At 39.5% G+C, this 21,513-nt stretch overlaps 1 long non-coding RNA gene across 1 annotated transcript in view; it reads left to right on the top strand.

Annotated features, from left to right (window-relative positions):
• LOC139363723 (uncharacterized) overlaps nt 1-21,513 on the top strand; it is a 132,844-nt gene that overhangs the window by 102,855 nt on the left and 8,476 nt on the right. The window lies entirely within an intron of this gene.

Here is a 21,513-nt window from a genome sequence, read left to right as displayed (position 1 = left end):
CTTTACTTTCTCAGCCTCTACAAATCCCCTCAGACATCTAACTGATGAGGCTCTGTGTGTTTCTTGGTTTACATGAGAAAAATTCGGAGAGAAAGAGAGATAGTGTGCAATACAGCTGATGGCTTGGTGAACCTATAGAATGGATTTCCTGGTCATTCCTAGTGTATCCCACAGATGATCAGAGCTGTGTGGGTAGTAACAGGGTAGAAGGGGATGGTGGTGGATAGGCAAGACTTGGCATTACTAGTCCATTCTTCAGTTGATGAATGGCTTTGTAATGCAGCAACTTGACTAGGCTGAACTGCATGTCCCAGAATTCCAGAATCCCTTTCCTGATGTGTTCCCATTAGGGTAGGCTGCAGAAAGATTCTTTGCATGAGACCTGGAGCCTGGAGGTGAAGCAGTAGCCATTTTGCAGCTTCCACACATTGTCAGCTGTCTGCAGACTCCCCTCTTTGGCATGAGGCAGCAGCTAGGCGGGTCTGCATAGCTTCTCCAACTTTTGGGCTACGTGTGTGCCTAGCTCCAAGATGAAGGGCTCTGGTCTCTGTAGGAAAAGCAGACCATCAATATCAGAGGCGGTGATTACTGACATAGGTTCCAGTGCATCCTTGTGAGCATCAGCTTATGCAATGGCTTTCAGCTTCTTGCTCTCCTTTGCTTTACATCCATCTTCCCTTTCCCTGACTTGCCCTGCAGGCCCTAAGCTCCAGTATGAGATGGGAATACAACAGCCTTGAGAAACTACTTAACCAGTGCCACAATTAAGTAAAGTCAAATCCCTATAAGAAATCCTTTCATATGCTTGTATACACATCCCTTCTAGTAGTTCTGCCTCTCTGATTGAGTCCTGACAGATACAGTAGATCCTCAGCCCTTCACCTAGCTGATAGAGTGATTCCTTTCTTGCTAGCAAGATGGTAAGTGATTCTGTCTTCTTTTTGGTATCCAGATCCTCTGCTCAAAACTGTATTCTTCGGGTGGAAATTTCTTGTATTTTTGATCTTCTTTGGATTACCCTTTACTGATGGGTGCAGTAAATTAATCACACAAAGGTGTTAGCAGCTAGAAGACCGTTGAGTGATTAGGGACAACCCCCTAAATGTCCTCCTAGCCTGACTTTATCTCCTACTGCTTCTGTCTTTGCTCATGACAGTGCAGCTGTTATTATCTTCTCCCAGAGTCTTAAATATACCAATATGATTTCATATTTGCCACTTCTTCATGTACTGTTCCCTCTACCTGGAATGTTCCTCCTCTGCCTCATCACATGTCTTCTGTCTTCACTTTACCTTTAAGTCTTATTCAAAATGTGCCTTTCTTGAAGGGGCCTTCCCAAATCACCACATATTACATTGAACCTGTGGAAGGATTAAAGTTATTTGGAGCATTGTCTTAAGAAGGAGCTAGAGGCTGTATTTGGGTTTGAAAGGAGAGTGTGTGGTGATTGATTAGCAATGTCTGCCATGGGTATAGGATATAGAGCTGTGGGAATGTTTCTGTGTATTTTCTCTCTTCGGCTCAAAGGACCTTGCATTAACTAAAACCCCAAATTCTAGTGTTGCTGCTGACTTGCTATATGTTCTTCACTTAGTCATGTGACTGGTGCGTAACCTACCTCACCAACAGGTCCCCACAGTTAGCTCATAGATCACCAACACATGCAGGTAGTGGTGGGTGGGTGGGTGGGGGTGGAGGAGGGTGTCCAAAAGATAAATGTGAATATTCAATGACATTTGAAGTTCTTAAGGAAGCAAGACAATTTTAGTGTCTTATGTTTAGAAATTAAAAAGAAAACAAAAGAAAAATCCACATGGAAATGACTTCTGGTTGCCCATTTTCTGAGGGAACTAAGAGGAAGGAGGAAAGAAAGGGGGTATCTCACAGTGCTGGTTGTGCGGTTACTAACCAGCACTGTGAACTTTCAGCAAGTCCATCAACCGCTCAGGACATTGGTTTTCTGATCCGTAGCAGACATATTGCACTCACTCTAAGAGTCAGTCAAACTTTCTATAATAAAAATGTTGGCAAGATGGAGAGATTCTGAAAGTGGTGAAATTAAAGGATAGGAAAGAGATTCTCTGGGGAAAATAGTGGGCTTGCTGGCTGCTGATGCAGGACTGCAGCATTGCTTTAGGGAAGGGGGGAGTCTTCAAATCTCTTTCCCCTGATGTCTCTCCCCAGTTTTGATCTGTGACTTCAAATTAGTGTGTGAATGACAAGACACTACAAAGAAACATTAGGTATTTCTGCAGGCATCCTTTGTGTGTCCAAGGGAGGAGAGAGGGCAGAGCTGGGGATCGGCGTTGGTCCAGAGAGATACCACCGCCTGCCAACTGCCCCTTGGGGAGCTCAGCAGTAAGCTGGGGAGTTACATGACTCCAGGCAAGTCTGATCAATAAAGGACATCCTTACTATAGCAACGCAGCACGGTGGCGGGGCTGCCATTGATCACGTGCCCCCTTCCCCCGAAGCTGTGTAGTTTGGAGCAGGCAATTAGAACTTGGAGGCAGCTTCTCTCAAAGTTTGAAGAGCTGGCAGATGAGCAAAGAGCTTTCCTGCCTCTCCATCCCAGTGTAGCCATGGAAAGCTTTTAGCTTACTCACCTTTGGTATTAGCCATTGTTGGGTTATATCAGAAAAATCACAGAAGAGGCTTAGGAATGAGGCTTAGCATGGAGAAGTCACCAAAAGAAGAGAATTCTTTTAAATAATAGCAATCGCAATAATCATAGCTAACTTTTATTGTTTGCATGACTATCTGATTAATGTCTCCCCCTCTAGACTGGAGTTGCTAGTAGTGAAGAGAAGACAAGTATTTTCACATACTCTTATATCCAGTGTCTTATGGCCCTTCCATATTTACTGAATGAATGAGTCAACTGTTAATTGTGAGTTAGCCACCACTGGCATAGATCCTCTTGTTCAGTTCTGACAGTAATCCTCTAAGGCAAAGACTGTTATTACCCCCATTTAATTGACAGAGAAAAAAGAGGCAGTAAGGGTTTTATAGTTATTAAAGCAGGGTTTCTTAACTCTGACAACATTGTCATTTTTGGTCAGATAATTGTTGTGGGGGGCTGTCCTGTGCATTGTAGAATGTTTAGCAGCACCCCCTGCCTCTACTCACTTGAAGCCAGCAGCACATCTTCCCCTCCCCATTTGTGACAGCAAGAAATGTCTCTAGATGTTGCCAAACGTCCCCTTGGGGGATGAAATAATCCCCACTTTTTAGTAGGAAAGATGGCATGTCTTGCCTGCCCTTCACCGTGTGCATGAACGGTGATATGTGCTACATTTATTGTAGGTGATGTGTTGCTCTGGTGCAGCTTAAGTGGGGGTCTTTTGTTAGGCTGCTTGAGTGTGTTTGAGTGTGTTTTTGTGTATGTGAGCAGGGGATGGATACTCAGCCAGGAGGCATATCATGTTTGGGTTCTGGGCTCATGGCACATCAGTGATAAACTGGGCAGGTCCCTCAGCCTGAAACCTGGAAGAAGGGAGAAGACTCCAGGGAGTCTGGGAGGTTCCTTGTGAGAATCAAATTAGGTCTGAGAGAAAATTGTATCATCTGTCCTGGAATGATTTTTGAAGGCAGTCTAATATATGTAAACAGCAAAGACTTAGGAGACTTTTAGACTCTGGTGTGAATGCTTGTGCACAGGTCATTTAATTCCTCTGAAGCTGTTTCACATCTGTAAAATCAGGGAATCTGGGAGGACTGACTTCAATGATGGTCAGTTCTGTGGCACCCAGGCTGACAATGGCTCCTACATGGAGCTACTGGTGTGTGTGGGGGGTAGGGGGGGGGAGTGGGGAAAGGAATAGGCCAAGCCAAAGTTTCCCCAGGTACGACATCCTTATCTCTGCTCCTATCCTCATAATTTGTAACCTGCATTGGGCATTTTTTATGTGCCAGACACTGTTCTAAGAGTTTCATGTGTATTAATTCACTTAATCCTCATAATCCCTGACAAACACAGCCCTCTCTAAATGCCCAGCCAGCTGATCACAGAACTGGATTTCAATATCTTTCCTTCATTGACATTGTTTAGAGAGCTAGTGGAAATTCTTATTATCAATGAACTCCAAAAAATAAAACCAGAAAACACATGATTTTAGTTTTGATCTGCTGTATATGGAATTTTGGGATCCATGATGTTTTTTATTTCATATAATATATATAGGAGGAGTGTTTCATAATTATTCTTAAAGCAATTTGGGACCTCCTTGCTGATGGTAGAAGCAAAATAATTTCATGTGATTTCCCCCACAATACAATACATATTGCATAATTTTCCTATTTGGAAGAATGATGTTTTCCAGATGCAATCATATATAAACCTAATTATGAAATGTCCAGCAGGGTATAATTTAAATTAATTTATTCTACTTTTTTTTTTAAAAAGAAGCATGTCTTCCATACTGAGATATTTTATTTATACTTTAGAAAACTATAGAATTTGAATTTTTAACTATTATGCTTAATTCCTCAAAGGAAGATAATTGCTTTCTGAAAATTCTTTTTTTTTCTGTAGCAAATATCCTGTTCATTTTGTCATTTTGTTCAAGTATTTCTATTCTTTGGGTTTGGAAGTTCAATAGTCCAGGTAAGACAGTTAGGTTAAGTCTTCCATTTGTCAGCATAAGCTTGTAGTGTACATAGACTTATATTTTAATATATTCTCTTCTACCAGCTTGTTTAAAGCAATTGTTTATAAACTTTTTGATGTCACATCACCATCAACATTTTTCTAGCATGTATCCCTAATATGTATACAGTTATTTATAAATTATATACACTCTTGTTGTGTATTAATATCAGTAAAGTTCTGCTTGTTTCCTTTTAAAAAACTGAAATGAAGATAACTACACAGTGTAATGTTTCCATATCCACATGAGTCATTGTCACACATCCCATTTGGGAGTCCACTGTGACAGGAAAGAGTTGCATAGTCTAGTTTCTTATTTAATAATGGGAGATATTATCCATCCTGCTTATGTCAGAGAGATGAAAGAGCATCAAATGGAATAATAGTGATTATTAGAACTGTAATTAATAGAACTGTATCAGTTAGCTATAGCTGTGTAACAAACCACTCCAAAACCAAGTGGCTTAAAGGAATAATTTATTAGCTCGTGATTCTGTGGTTCAGCAATTTGGATTGGGCTCTGCTGAGTGGTTCTGTTATTGGTTTTAGCTGGGCTCATCTTGTGGTGATACATCAGCTGGTGGCTAAGGAAGGGCTAGATAAGATAAGATGGCCTCATTCACCTATCTGGGGCTTGGTATTGGCTCTTAGATGGGACCCCCTCTTCATGTGGTTCTTATCCTCAAGTTGGCAGGGTTGGGCTTTTTCACATGGTCATTAGAGTACTCTGAGAAGATGGGAGCAGAAATGGCAAAGCCTCTTAAGGCCTAAACTTAGAACTGGTATTCTATGTGTCTGTCACTTTTGCCACATTTTGCTAGTTAAAGGAAGTCACAAGGCCAGTTCAAATTCAAGGGTTGAAGATAAAGACTTAGTTTTTTGATGGGAGTTGCAGAGTGCTTGAAATGGGGTTATTTTAATGATTCTTAAAAATAAACCTAAGAGTTTAGTACAATTAACATGTTCATTTTATAGACAAGAAAACTGAAGTGCACAGAGGTTGGATTATGGCCTTATCAGTATATGGTGCTATTATTCTATTTAACAGTTGTGAAAACTGAGGCTTAGACCCAACTGACATATTCAGCATCACAAAAGAAATAAATAGTGGAATGGTAAAGCAACCCCAATCTTCTTCTTCCTGCAACAGCCTGGGTTGGCAGCAGAAGTAATTAGTTAGCTAAGTATTTTTGTCTAAAAGCCTCAATGTGTAAAGCATTGATTTGGAAGTCATACCCCATATTTCTTTCTTTTTCTTTTTTAAGAGTTGAGTTCTTACTCTGTTGCCCAGGCTGGAGTGCTGTGGTGCTATCATGGCTCACTGCAGCCTCAAACTGCTGGGCTAAAGCAATCCTCCTGCCTCAGCCTCTTGAGTATCTGGGACTACAGATGCATACCACCATGCCTGACTCCCATTTTTCTAACTTAAATGTAGACCCATGTTTTCTAAGCATTTTGGATCATGCTTCCTATACATAAAAATAAAAATTCTAAACACGAACCCCCAATCTATATGTATTTATATATAAATTATAATGTCTTATTATTGTTCCTTATTTTATTCATTGGTATAGCTTGATTTTCTTCTTATTTTTATAGACAAAATAAATAGAAGTAGAAAAGAACATAACTTTCTTCCTTCATTAAAGCAAATTGTCTTGCACTTCTCCCGGAGTACATACTCCCTATTTTGGAGACTGCTAGAGTAGAATAAGGCCCATTCATTAGCATGGCAACAACTATGTCTGAGATAGCAGAGAGCAGACCACCCCTCAGGGACTCTGCAGTAGCTATTTCAGATCAAATTGAAAGCCCGACAATACCTGCATTAACTTCAGTTAGCACTGAGCTACCAAGGAAAGGAATGCATGTAGATTTTATTTGATGAAACTCCATGACCCAGCACTTAAGAACGATGTAGTTTTGGATACGTTTACTTAATTTCTGCATGCCTTGATCTGTAATCTGTAAAATAAGGGATAGTAACATAAACTACACCACCGAGTTGGGAGAATTACATAAACAAATGGTAAAATAATGCTTGGCACATTGAAAGTGCTAATGGATGTTGGCCGTTGTTATATTTCAGTTCCAAATGATTGACTATGATTCTCTAGAATGCCATGCTGGATTCTGAGACCAGATCTGTGCTCAGCAACCAAGAGTCCCCTGATTGATTTGCAATGCCTATTATGGACATAGGCTAGGGTTGAGATGGTATGTACCAAGCATCTTATATGAAAAGAGAAATTCTTCCTTTTTCCCTGGTATAAACAATTCATTTGGGTCGTTGCCTTTTTTTCTGCCCATGGATTGTGTGTGAAGATGGCTGGGTCATCATGGGGGAGATGTCCTTAATAGTTTGGTTGTATCTCTGGGTTGAAAGGCTTCACGTAGTGGAATTATCATGAGTTTTCAACTGTGCCCTACTATAAGGTTAATTCTTCTTTGTATCACACTGTTAGAAAATTTAAAGCCATAAATCATCATCTAGTTAAAACTTTTCTTTGACACGTGGTGAAACTGAGGCCCATGGACATTTTTAAATATAATCATTTAAACCTCACATACTCCCCAAAGACCTGAGGAAGACTGTAATAGAAAATACAGGTATTACAGAGTGAATATATGGATACAATTTTTTTTTTTTTTTTTTCCGTGAGACAGACTCTCACTCTGTCACCCAGGCTAGAGTGCAATGGCAAGATCTTGGCTCACTGCAACCACTGCTTCCCGGGTTCAAACAATTCTCCTGCCTCAACCTCCCGAGTAGCTGGGACTATAGGTGCATGCCACCATGCCCGGTTAATTTTTGTATTTTTAGTAGGGACAGAGTTTTGCCATGTTGCCAGGCTGGTCCTGAACTCCTGATCTCAAGTGATACACCTGCCTTGGTCTCACAAAGTGCTGGGATTACAGGCGTGAGCCACTGTGACCAGCCTATGGATACAAGTTTTTAAAGGAAGATGAAAAAAGGAATGAGTCAGAAAACACAGACTGAGGAAAGCTACTGCAATTGGGCATAGTATAGGCTCCAAGCTTGTGAGCAGCAAGGACAAAAGGATAATGTGTCTGCACAGCTTTTTTTAATCCAATAAAATATAACAGGAGACACAAACTTTTTATTCCCTAAATTTGAACTTAGGGAAGAATTTGCCTTGCAATTTTTTTTTTTTAATATCAGAAGCATCATGTCTTAATTGCTGTGGTTATTATGAGAAATTCTACATATAGCTTTTTTAATGTCAATCCTCCATGAAAGGGAATTATGCAGAGAGCACTATTATAAGTCATGTTCTTAAAAGGCAATCTTAGATCCTTGTGGTGTTTAATAGCAGGCCACATATATGTCAGGGGTAAAACTTTCTGATGATTAGATATGATATGGGAATAAAGGCAGAAAATATTTTAGGGGTGAAGACTGAACATACCTTTTAGACTATTCCTCTACTATATTGCTTGTAACTGGAGTGGTGTGTCAGATAGCTAAGAATTGAGGTTAATAGCTACTACCTAAAATGTGGGTATCCTATATTATTGATTGAAATAAAACCATATGTCTGAGAAAGGGAACATGAATACCGCAGAATATATTTTATTATGAAAATTAAAGATCTGATTTTTGTCTGACTAAATGACTTTCCCTCATAACCACTACCCCCACCACACACATATAAGAAGCTAAAATACCTAAAAGGCCAATACTTCCCTAACATATTGCATAGGATTACTGATACAAGTTTGGGGGACCAAAGTCTGGCTATTTGTATGGTCTGAAAAACGCCAAGTTAAGAATATACTGTAAAATGATCTGTGTATGCTAATGCCCCAAGCATTTGATAAAAGCAGATGCTAATCATTTCTGAATAAATATACCGTGACTTAGACCTCAAAGTGTAACCACAGATAAAAAATTTAAAGACTGCAATGTCCCACTCAAAATCACTAAACACATAAGGAAACAAGGTATTATGAATGAGTTGGGAGGAGCAATAAGCAGCAGAAAAAGACCCCCAAAGACTTCAGATATTGTAACTACCATATACTGAGAATGAAATCAGAATTTAAAATATTTAAATAAATAAAAGAGTAAATAAAAACAGTAATGATAAATCAGAGACTGTAAAACTCTTGAGTAAATTTGAAAAATGAAGCAAATAAAATTTCTTGAAAAATATAATTATTGAAAAAAACCTTAATAGATGGGTGAAATTACAGATTAGATACTATTAAAAAGAGAATTAGTAGACTGGAGGATGAACCTGAAGATACATAGAATGCAGCACAGAGAAACAAAGAAATGGAAATGTTAAGAAAAATAGAAGATAGAGTAAGAAAGTTGAATCTGCACCTAAAAAAAGTTCCAGAAGAAGAGAATGAGAGAGAATGTAATATTGGAGGAGATAATGACTGAACATTCTCTAGAATTAATGAAAGACATGGATTCTCAGATAAAAAATGCATGATGAACAGAATAAATAAAAATAAATTTATGACCAAACATACAGTGGCAAAACTTCAAAATATCATCACAAAGAGATTCTAAAGCAAACAGGAAAGAAGCCTCTGATTATCTATAAATGAGAGGTAATTAAATGAAGATTGACTTTTAATACAAACAATGGAGGCCAGAATGATTTCTTCGAAGAGTGAAAGGAAATATTAACCTAGAATTATGTATCCAATGAAACTATCTTTCAGGAATGGATGGCCAGGTGTGGTGGCTCACACCTGTAATCCCAGCACTTTGGGAGGCTGAGGTGGGTGGATCACCAGGAGCTCGTGACCAGCCTGGCCAACATGGCAAAACCCCATCTTTACTAAAAATACAAAAATCAGCCAGGCATGGTGTCATGTGCCTATAATCCCAGTTACTCGGGAGGCTGAGACAGGAGAATAGCTTGAATCTGGGAGGTAGAGGTGTGGAGATTGTGGTGAACAAAGATTGTGCCATTGCACTCCAGCCTGGGCAAAAGATCAAGACTCTGTCTAAAAAAAAATTTTTAAAAAAGTGAAATAAAGAATCTTGCTGACAAGCAAAAACAAAGTGTTCACAAGCTATCTACAATTCTTAACAAAATAACTTCTAAAAGATGAACTTCAGAAGGAAAAAGAAAATCTCAGAAAAAAAGAATGAAATAAAGAATACAAGCAGTTCAAAAAATACAAGAAAGGAGAAAAAGGAAATCCACATATATAAAAACAGGACAAATAAAAAACACTAAGGTAGCAATAAATCCAAATATAATTGTAGTAATTTGATCATAAAGTGGACTAAATGATCTAGTTAAAATACAAATGTTTTCAGACAATTAAAGAAAAACAGCACTAAAAGCAAAGCAAAACCCAGATTACTTTGTTTAAATGAGACTAATCTAAAATAGAAGGGCATAGAAAGGTTGGAAATATCAGGATAGGAAAAGATATAGCAGACAACCAAAAGAAAGCTTGTGTAGCTATGTTAATATAAGACAAAAATAGGACTTAAAGATTACTGCTAATAAAGAACACTACAATTGAGATGGAAATGTTCCAATTCATCGGGGAAAGATAATATTCTTAAGTTTGTGTGCATCCAGTAATAAAATTTCAAAATATATATGGTAAAAATGGTCACAATTACAAATAGAAAGTAACAAACATCACAAAGGGAAATTTAATAAAACTTCTCTCAAAAACTTATAGATCAAACAGACAAAATAGTAAGAATACAGAATATTTGAATAACATGACTAATAACATTAATGTAAGTATCACATATAGTACTATCACCTATCAATCAAGAATACTTATTTTTTTGAGGAAACATGTAACATGAAAATTGACTTTCTACTGAGTCATAAAGCATGTTTCAATGAATTTAAAAGAACCAACATCCAGAAAAAAAAAAATCTGGATCATATAGATACTGATTCATACAGACCTCATTCTCTTACCATAGAAAGAGATAAAATGAACCTTGTCTTCAAAACACTTTATATATAGAAAGTAAAAAAAAATTAGAAATAACTCATAGGTCAGAAAGGTAAATTATGGTGGAAATTAGCAAATTCTTGGACCTGAACAATAACAAAAGCACTACACATAAAAATTTGTGGGCTATAAGAAAGGTGTTACTAGAGGAAAATTCAAAATTTCTATTATATTTGTTTTTAATAGAAAAGGAAAAAGGCCAAAATTCATAAGCATAGCATCTCATTTAAGTTAGAAAAACAATAACAGAAAAACATAAAATAGAAGTGAGAAACTATTAAAGCTAATAAAGATATTAATTTAGAAGATTGCTTTGAAATTTTTTCTAATGCTAGCTGTGGAGGTAGTCTCCAGTGCTGTTCATTGGGTATTTCTGCTTCTGGGCAAATGGTAAAGTGACATTTCCCCTGGTCTTGGAGCCACATGTGCCTTGCACTGAGGTTTAGAGCTAGGATCTCTGCTAGTAGTGTTACTTTGATTTCTATCTGTAATTACTACTTGAGCATATATATCCCCAGAGCTCTCAGTGGGAGGATGCCTGTGGTTTGATGGTAGGACTAGGGTATTTTAGGATTCCTTAGCCATAATATTATATAGTTGGAGGCCAAATAAACCTAATTTCTAACACTTTTCATCAGTGTAATTCTCCAATTTAGCTAGCCTAAGCTCAAGACTGATCTCAGTAGAAAACATTTATCTTTGTTCCCAGTATTGTCAAACATGAATTAGTTCATTATCAGCTAACATATTTTGAGTGCTTACTATTAACTAAGCAATATCGTAAGCATCTTACATGAATTATATAATTTAAGTCACAGGAACCCAATTTTAAGGAGATTCTATTATAGTACTTCTTTACAGTGGAAAGAAGGAAGTTTAAGGAACTTGCTGGTAAGTAGAACAGTTAGCAGTGCATCATTTCTCTCTGACTCTGGAGATGGTGCTCTAAACCTCTATGCCACATTGCTTATTGTATATCTTAGATTGTAATCATCCCGTTTTTCTTTTAGGACAGTGGGTGGTGGTGGTTTTCTTATGGTGGAAGATGTACGCTAAGTAAAGATGCGTCCTAGGAAGAACTTGCCATTCTCCTTTACTCAAGCTTATCTTGCCTGAAAACAGCAATTTGAGACACTGGTTCTTAGTATGTATCTTCCCTCCTCAGAAGTCAAACTGGGAAACTGACCTCGTGTGGCTGCAGTGCTTGTTTCTCTTACAGGAAATACAAAGCCTTTGGTAGAACCTCAGGGGACATCAGATAGAAAAGCAAGTACGGGCTGATTTGGGAAATTGGTGCTATAAGCTCCTCAGAATCACAAACGTAGGGTTTCCTTAATTAGAGAGGTGGCCCTCCAATCAATATTCTTGCTATTCCTTGCTATGCCATTCTCCTTGCTTTCCAGCCAGTCACTCTGGGGATTTTCAGCTGACGGCGTTGCAATTCTCCTGGGGCTACACAAGGAACAGAGGGGGAGAGAGAGCATAATTTGTTGGCCTGTTATACGGGGTTGCTAAACCACAGGATTGCATTCATCAAAGCCAGCATAGCTCCCCCCAATTTTATATGCAGAATGCATGTTACATGGTTCACTTAGGAGTGACGGCAGGGTGCTGCAGCTATGCTGAAGCATTGGAAATATTTAAGCGTTTTGAGTCTTTTTCCTTTCGCTGTAAGAAGAGAATATCCAAAACTACAAGTAGGAAACCACTCTGTCCCAAGACCTGAACTCTGCTCAGATGTCTGTTAGCTGCTGCTTAGGAACATGCAAGTATTTGAGGAAGAACAGTGGAACTTTCCTATTGCTATGGGAATCTGAAATTAGTTTGAACTTTGTTTATCTGTCTTCCTACCCAATAAAGGAAACAGAGGTAAGAAGAAGGAAAACAACACCACATTTCTTCCTAACATTTATTTAATATCATGTTAGGCACTAAATGATAATGCATTATCTCATTTAATTTTCAAAGCAGTCCTACAAAGCAGTTCTGTGGCTGTAGCATCCATAGCCTACATGTGAAGAATTGAGGATTTGAATGGCAGAGTTCAGTTGTCCACATTCCCACAGGAATTGAACTGTGGTCTTACTTGGGAGCCCCTTTTCTGAACCATTGATTCCAGTTATGTTTCCATGGAATTAGGAATTTCCATTCCAGATTTGATTAATCAGGATTCTCTCACGATCCCTGCTGCTGGTATGTGTAGAATAAAACTAATTCATCTTAAGGCATGGTCGAAATAGGTCACCTAGGCTATATTTACAGGGATAATGTAATTATAACAATTTTCAGGAGTTGTTCAGCCTTCTCTAAAGTAAACATTAGTGAGGAAAGATAAGTTAGGGGCCCGAATTAGCCAGATTGGATCGGTTTCACTGGCTTGATGCATAATTCTCTAGTTCTCTTTTCTTAAGTAAACACAGCTGTGATGTACCAGCACATGCCTTGGTATGCCAGAATCCAGAGGTAAGATGGAAGTTCTTAAAGAGAAGCCTAGAAACTGTGTTTATCATCTTGTCCCTTGCTACCTTGCCTTAGGACCATGTATTTATTTGGCATAAAACTGAAAAAGAAAACACAAGCTCAGCTAAATGGTTCCTTTGTAACCTAGAGGCAAAGACCTTGAGTAATGACCTCAAAAGAGTTATATCAATAAAAGAATCCCTTAAAATACCTCTATAACTTGAGTTCTTTGCTGTTGTTGTTAAAGAATGAATTGGCATATGATTTCACTTGCTCCCCATATTGGGATCATGAATATCCTAATAAAATGTCAGTTTACTTTCCCGAAGAGTATTGTCCAACACTGAACACATATATGATTCCTGAAACTTAGTCTTCATTTAGGAAGTCAGTTAATGCTGATCAAAGAGCATGTCAAGAGAAGCAGTGAAGAGAAAGGAAAACAGAGGGAATTGAGTTGGAATAGGGGTGAATTTATACACTTCAGCATCAGGGTTTGAAACTGTGAAATTCACCAACTATTCATTGAGGACTTCCTCAATGTAAGGGATTGATGCTCTGCATTGGGGATAAAAACGTGGGTCTGTTGGCTCTCAGTGACTATATCCTGAGATGAATGAAGTTTACGACTGAGTAGTTTAGCCTAATGCCTATTTTTAAAAAGCATTTACAGAACTGTCTGATTAAAGAGTGTTTTTCCCTGTGCTAATGTTAACATAGGCAAAAGAAGAAACCAATTACATATTGAATGGCAAATAGAATTCCTTTCATGTGATAATACTGATCAATTGATACAGTCAGTTTTGAAAAGATGATTGAGGCCAGTCTGGGCTTGATTAGTGATATCTATCGTAGGCATAGAAGGGGAAGGTAGTGGCATGAAAATAATATATTTGATATCCCTGATGTAAATTGTATGATTTGAGCTATGTCTGTTTCTCAAAGAGCTTTTTCACTGTTTCACAGCAGTACCTGAAACTCTTGCCCTTTATTTACTGATTGTTTTATATTATTATTTTTTCTTAGTAATAAAAGCTAACATGGATTGGGTTCTTAGTACATACCAGGAAGTAAGTTAAATACTTTGTATACAGCATTGTATTTATTCCTGTTTTACAGATAAGGAGAGTGAGACCTATTCTCTAGAAACTGAACCAAGGTGCTTTGGTTTCCAAAGTCTATGCCTCGAATCGCCACAATTTTGTGATGCACTCTTCTTGGGGTTCTATGAGACGTTTCATGCTTCTTCTTGTCATGATTTTAGGAGAACATCTCTCCTGAGAAACCAGAGAAATATTGAAGGACCCTTATATAACAGAAACACAGAGAACCAAAAATGCAAAACACAGACCTAGAGCAAACTTGACTGTAATTGTGCTGCTAGCCACAATTTCCTAGGTTCAGTAAGCCACGGGCTCATCAAAAGGCATTGGCCTACTTAGTGAAGGGCCTTCTTGAAGATCTATTGTATATCCTAAGATGTGGAGATTTAAAATTTTGCTTTTCTTAGGAAATACCTTAAAACCGTAGAGGACACAGAATGGGGATTGTCTTAGTTCAGGCTGCTTTAACAAAGTACCATAACCTGGGTGACTTGCAAATGATAGAAATTTATTTCTTAACAGTTCTGGAGGCTGGAAGTCTGAGATTGGAATACTGGTGTGGTTGGGCCCTGGTGAGGGTCTTCTTCTAGCTTGTAGACTGCTGTTTTCTTGTCATATCCTCACATGGCAGAAAGAAAGAGAGCTCTCTGGGGTCCCTTTATAAGGGCGCTGATCTCTCATGAGAGCTTCACCCGAATCATCTAGTTACTGCCTCCCATGCCCCCAAGGACTCTACGTCCTAATACCATCACATTGGGGGTTAGGATTTCATTGTGTGGATTTTGGGGGGGATACAAACATATCAGCCCATTGCAGAAATATAGTGATGGTGGAGGGGTGCTTAGAAAGCTACATGCCACAGTGAACACAGGTCAGAGGAGAACACGGTTGTCACAGAGGGAACAGTGTTCATTCACTTCTTTATTCAATTGCTCATTTATCCAACAAAAACACACGGAGTACCTACTTTGCTCTAGACACTGTGCCAATGCTGGGGATATAGGTTCCTGTTCATAGGGAGGTCTCTGAAGGGAGGAGGCAAACTCTAAAAATAAATGATATATTTACAGATTTTGCCTAAGGTTGCTCTGACTCTCACCCTTTCCACTTAAAGAGTCAGCTTTCTTCTTATTTGATATCTTTCTTATTATGACACTCAAATCATCATTCTAATTCTAAACTGCATTGATGAGACATGAAAATACATATGCATCATATTAAGTAAAGAAAGGTCAAATACAATATTTTATATACAACATGATCATAGGCCTGTAATAATTATATGCATGGAACAGGATGACCTAGCTTGAAAATGTTTCTGAAGATGTTGAAACATTTATGAGTAGAAGCTTGAAAAAAATAACCTGTCATTTAAAAGCTGCAAAGGTCTTCTGTCTCATAAGAAAGTCAGCTTTCCAAACTTCATGGGTCAGACTGCTGCTTTATTCTAGAAAAATCACTGAGTTGTCTTAATGCTATCCATAGGTAAAGCAAGAGCCCAGCTGTTATTTGGAAGGCTTGCAAAATCACAGGTGGGAAACCAAAAGCTCTGTGTGGTCATGTACATTTTTCCCTATATATGAAGCAAATCTCCTTCGGTTTCTTATTTTGGTGTGAGCTAAGACAACACTGTGCCCTAACTCTGGTTACCTGTATCTGGGGTGGCCTGGGGATTATTATTTGAACTGCTGCCTCCCAGGAAAGTGACTACAAGGAGTATATGCGGATAGGGTCTTCCTCTCATGCTGGGAGAATCAGACTGGACTGGGAGTAGTTGATACCCATTCCATCCCAACACAAACCTCACCCTCACCCACAACCCAGAATCAGTGCACTTCTCAAAGTCTGGATCAGCAGATCTCAAATAAGACACCAGGACTGGACTGGACTGGACTGTTGGTGTCTGATGGGGTTTGCATTGGGATGTTTGCATTGGGATGGAATGGGTATCACTGCTGTTGATCATCCTGGTAAGGAATGGATCTCCTAGGAATAAAGATTATGGCCTGGGCTGAGGGAAAACATCTTTTCTTCCTTGGAGACATGGCTCTGAGATCTGGACTATAAGAAAAGGAGATGTGTTTGAGTACACTCTCAGTTGAGATCAGGTTGGGAGGTATCTTAGGGGTTCCCAGAAGCAGGATCTGGGCCTCATACTAGGTCTAGAGGAAGGTTTTTCTCTGTGTTGTAGTTTCCTTCTGTTCTTCCTGGACTTTACATACAATCTTGTTAATAGTTGGAGCCAGGTCCTAATACTGCTGTAGGGAATTGAGGGAATTAGTCCTGAATCTATTAGTCCTGAATCTGCTTTGAGGATTCAGGACTAAAGAGGAGGCTCACCTCTCCTTTCCCTCTGAAGCCAGTGTGTTGGAGCCAACTGCAGCCAAAGAGACACCTGGGGCCCTACAACCGCAGGAGGGGCAGGCTGCTGTGAAAGCTCATGTAATTGCCACCTCCTCTTCCCAACCCTCCACTACCCACCAATTGTCCTAAGTCCAGAAAGGTGAGAGAACCTTCAGAAGGAGTGGGATAGATGCTAAGATCTAGCAGTCGAGCTAGGAAGGGTTTGGAGACCTGGATGGGCAAGAAAAAAAAAAAAAAAAAAAAGACAGAAAGGAAAAGAAAGGGATGGTAAATGAAAAAAAGTAAGAGGGTTTATAGAGAACTATTTTTGCCATTTAATTTCTATAGTTATAATATTGGTTTTACAATAAATCAAGAAGGCATGGTGACACTATTATTGTTATTCTACCATCTATAAATGTTGTAGTCCCTGTGCAAAGAAGGGTTAACATTTGACATTAACTCGGTCAACTAAAGTCCAGCATAAAAACTGGAGGTGTGTCATCTGTTATGATCTCTTTCACATCAACCTACTAATTGAATTTTTTTCATGCCCCAGGTGGGAGCTTCTTGTGTTTTAATATATTCCTGAGGCCCTTTGTATAGTTCTTGTGAGTCTCAGCAGGGGAGCATGCTGGTCAGTTAGCACCGCCAGCTTTATGAAGAAAAATCACTGAATTCTTACTATGATTTACACAATAATTTTAATTTTATTTCTTTTTAGAATACAAAGTACATACTTGTGATTCTAAATTAAGAGCTATCAAAGGTAAACAGTGAAAACACTGCCTCTGATGTGTTTCCAGCCTTCCAGCTTTCCTCTTCAGAGACAATTCTGTTACCAATTTGTCATGTATTTTTCCAAAGGTAGTTTACGGGTACATAAGCAGATTCCTCTCTCTATGATATTCTGCACATTGAAATGTTCCTCTTGAGCCTGGAACTCTGCTAAGCATTTTACATGCTTGGTGTTATTCAAATCTCATCATCAACCTATGAGTAGTTACTCAGGTAATGTTAACTGAGACTCAGAGATGGTGGTCTGCTGGGCTGGCTTCTACCAGCTTGGGTGAGTCAATAGTTAAACTGTTAGGAATTTTGTGATCTGGGTTGACCACAGGTTAGCAGCTTGAAACTGGCCACAGTGGGAGCATTTGCATCTGTGGAGATTGGCAAGTACTACAAATTGCATTCCCTCCCTCCACAGCTGGTTGTTCCATGTTTACCAGCACACTACTTCTTAGAGAGGTTAAGTGACTTGTTCAAAATCACAAACAAAAGGTGGCAGATTCTGGATTTGAACTCGGCCATCTATGACTCCAGGTCCTGTGCTCTGAGCCAGGATCACACTGAAAAGTAAGAGCAAAATGAACTTGAACTTCCCAGTGCCAGTCCTGGCGTTTTTCTCTGCACTCTCCAGACCCAGTCTGCCTTAGACAATCTCTCTCTCTCTCTTTTTTTTTTTGGAAACTGAGTCTCACTCTGTCGCCCAGGCTGGAGTGCAGTGGCACGATCTCAGCTCACTGCAAGCTCCGACTCCCGAGTTCACGTCATTCTCCTGCTCTAGCCTCCCAAGTAGCTGGGACTACAGGTGTCTGCCACCAAGTCCGGTTAATTTTTTGTATTTTTAGTAGAGAAGGGATTTCACTGTGTTAGCCAGGATGATCTTGACCTCCTGACCTCGTGATCCGCCCGCCTCAGCCTCCCAAAGTGCTGGGATTACAGGCGTGAGGCACCACACCCGGACCTCTCTCACTTTTTAAACACTTTCATTTTTATGATTAGGGTCTTTTTTTTTTTTCCCGAGATGGAATTTCGCTCTTGTCACCCAGGCTGGAGGGCAATGGCGCAATCTTGGCTCACTGCAACCTCCACTTCCTGGGTTCAACTGATTTTCCTGCCTCAGCCTCCCGAATAGCTGGGGTTACAGGTGCCTGCCACCACACCCAGCTAATTTTTGTATTTTTAGTAGAGACGGGGCTTCACCATGTTGGCCAGGCTGGTCTCGAACTCCTGACCTCAGGTGATCCGTCTGCCTTGGCCTCCCAGAGTGCTGGGGTTACAGGCATGAGCCACCATGCCCGGCCGGTTAGTGTCCTAATACTTTGTTTTCTTCTTATCATAAAACTAATCCTTGCTTATTGCAGACAAGCTGTAAAATGGAGAGACATATGAAGAAGATAATAGCCACTACCCAGGAAATAACCAGTGCTAACATTTTGTCACCTTCTATTGACTTCGACCTTTATGTTACTGTTCACTTGAACTCGATCCCTATTTGGTGCCTCTGTTTTGCCTTTGGACTTCTTCCTCTCTGATTTGCACCTTGATGTTCCTTAGTACCTTTCACCTTGTCTGTACACCTGGAAGTCCTAGCTGTGACATGGACTGCAATTAACCCCATTTTAGAGCAGTCATGTCAGGGATCAACATGTAAGGTGAACAGACGAGGTAGTCAGCTTTATTCTTGACCCATACCCAGCATGGCGAGAGGCTCACAAAGTAGGAGGCGCCAGGAAGCCAAAACCAGGGGAGGAAACCACTGACTCCTGCAGCCTGATTCACCATCATTAGGATGTGTGTGTCTCTTGAGTGGAATGGAGGGCAAAATCACACACACTATTTAAATTGTTATTTCTCTCCCTCTCATTATTCACTCCCCATACCAGCTCATGCACAGTCGTTGAATTTATGTAATTTAAATGTGCAAATGATGTGTTTTCTCTCTCATAAAGCAGAGAAGCCAGAAGAGCGGAAACACTTAGCCTTCTGAAACATTGACAATGGGTTGCTCAACATTAGTGTATTGTTAACTGTAACAGCTAGCAGAATATTATATTTTACCTCTGGAAGCATCTGTAATACAATATCTGGTTGTGTGTGTGTGTGCGCGCACACGTGCGTGTGTGTTTCACTATATATATAAAATCAGAGTAACTAATTCTGCATCGGGTAAATGGATTAGGAGGAGTTAGAGGAGCCATTTTCTTCATGACATTTCAACAATGAGCACAGGCTGTCCCGAGAGGCAGAGCCTGTCCTTGGCTCTGGGCTATGCGAGCCCTCTGGGTTCTGAGCACCAGTGATACAAATTGTGCCAATCTGCTAAAGCAGACCTAGCTTCCCAGTGGTTTTGTGACTGTCGCCTGCCTCTGCATCTCTTATAATGAAATGGTTCTTGGACAGCTGGGTTATCAGCAAAGAGCTATGTAGGAAGTGCCCTGCCCAATTAATCAGATGTCATTCTGACCAGATTTCTTTAGCACATTGCTTCATGGTAAACAACAGAGTATTAATAAACTAAAATCAAAAAGAGACAAAGGAGAAAGGCATCATTTTTATGTATACTTGTCTTAAGGCATATTTTTCCATTTCTGAAACTTGAAAAATAACCATCTGGAAAGAATCATATTATAGACAAGGCATGTCATGACATTTATAGCAAATATTTTTGCTGTGAGGATCAGTATTCTCTCATTGCCCCATCAACTGCCATATAATCAGATACCCATAAAGTATTCAATAAATAGAGAGTTCCAGCAATAAATCAATAGTGCAGGAATATGTTTTAAGTGTTCATATTTTCCTTTGTTTATCCTTCTTTTTAAACACACAGTTTTGCATCTCAAACCTCCCTTAGCATTCGTATTTGTTTCTTTGCCTTTCAGCCACCCAGTCTCAGGCAAATGACATTAAACTGCACCACTGCGAAGAGATCCCTGGCATAAATAAATGTATCGGGGGTCAAGAGGTCAAGAGCATAAATGAGGCAAAGATTTCAAAGAAATCACCGAACAAATGATTTATAAATCATGGAAAACACTGCTCCAGCCATAAAAGAGAAATTAAATTTATACATCATGAGCTTCAGGACGCTTTGGGTTCTGGTGGGTAACTGGGTTAGAAATGGAAGAGCTTATGTCATCCTGTTGTTGGTTCGGAGCCTTGTTATAGCAGCATTTACCCCAGGACGCTAAATCAGGAGGACTGAGATTAAACCCTCCCTCCCTCCTTCTGTGTCTCCAGAAACATTTGCTTTTACCTCTGACCTGAAATTCCCACTGCACCAGGCTCAGCTCTGGAGTGGGGTGGGAACCAATTCACTGCTGGGCAGAAATGATCATACCTGTGTGTGAAGATGGGCACTGTCATGCCTCCCATCTGTTGGGGAAAGGCTGACAGCCTCCTACCTTTGTCTTTAGGAAAGCAACACAGAATTATAGCATCTGCCCTGGCTGGCCAAGGAAGCTGTGAAACCACAGACTGCTGGAACCTAACAGCCCAAGCATCTATAGGAGAGAATAAAAACGAGCCAGGCTCTGTAAAAAGAACAATAATACTTTATGCTATAATGATCTGTAATGGGAAGCTGTCCAGAACTTTTACAACTTAAAAATAAGCCTCCTTTTTGCCATATTTTCTTGAAAGATGTGCTATCTAGCCATTCCTCTTTTCTACTCCCCCTCCACCTCTTGTCCTATGATGTTTGGGAAAATATCAGATTGGAAACTGTAAAGCTTGAAAGTGTCCATTTCTTTTAGCTTTACATGAATTCATGAAATGTACACAATGATCTCTATATAAAACTGCAGTAATTTAATGGGGAACTTGCCGAAAACACACTCAATTGGGAACGTCACTTCCGAGTCAAACAGATGTGAAGCAGCAAATGACACCATGAGCAGCCATCAGACTTTGGAATTGATTGCTGTTCTTTATGACCTAACCGATGGAGACTTAAACATGGGGCTCATTTTAAAGTTTTCCTGGAAACAAATTTTGCTAATCCCACTCAATGAAAACAATATGCTAGTTCTGAGCTTGAAATACAGATTTGTGGTGATGACAGAGAAAAAACAATATACTGTGTCAAGATTCTTATGCTTTCACAATCCAAAGTAGGATTTCAGAGGAGCTCTAAGTTTCTTTCCTTCCTCTCTCTATTTCCTTTTTCTTTCTTTCCTTCCTTCTTTTCCTTCCTTCCTT

Source organism: Macaca nemestrina, chromosome 6 (assembly GCF_043159975.1).
Source record: "Macaca nemestrina isolate mMacNem1 chromosome 6, mMacNem.hap1, whole genome shotgun sequence".
Classification (NCBI taxonomy): Eukaryota; Metazoa; Chordata; class Mammalia; order Primates; family Cercopithecidae; genus Macaca; species Macaca nemestrina.
The sequence above is the reverse complement of the archived record's forward strand: the minus strand, read 5'-3'. Positions and strand labels throughout refer to the sequence as shown.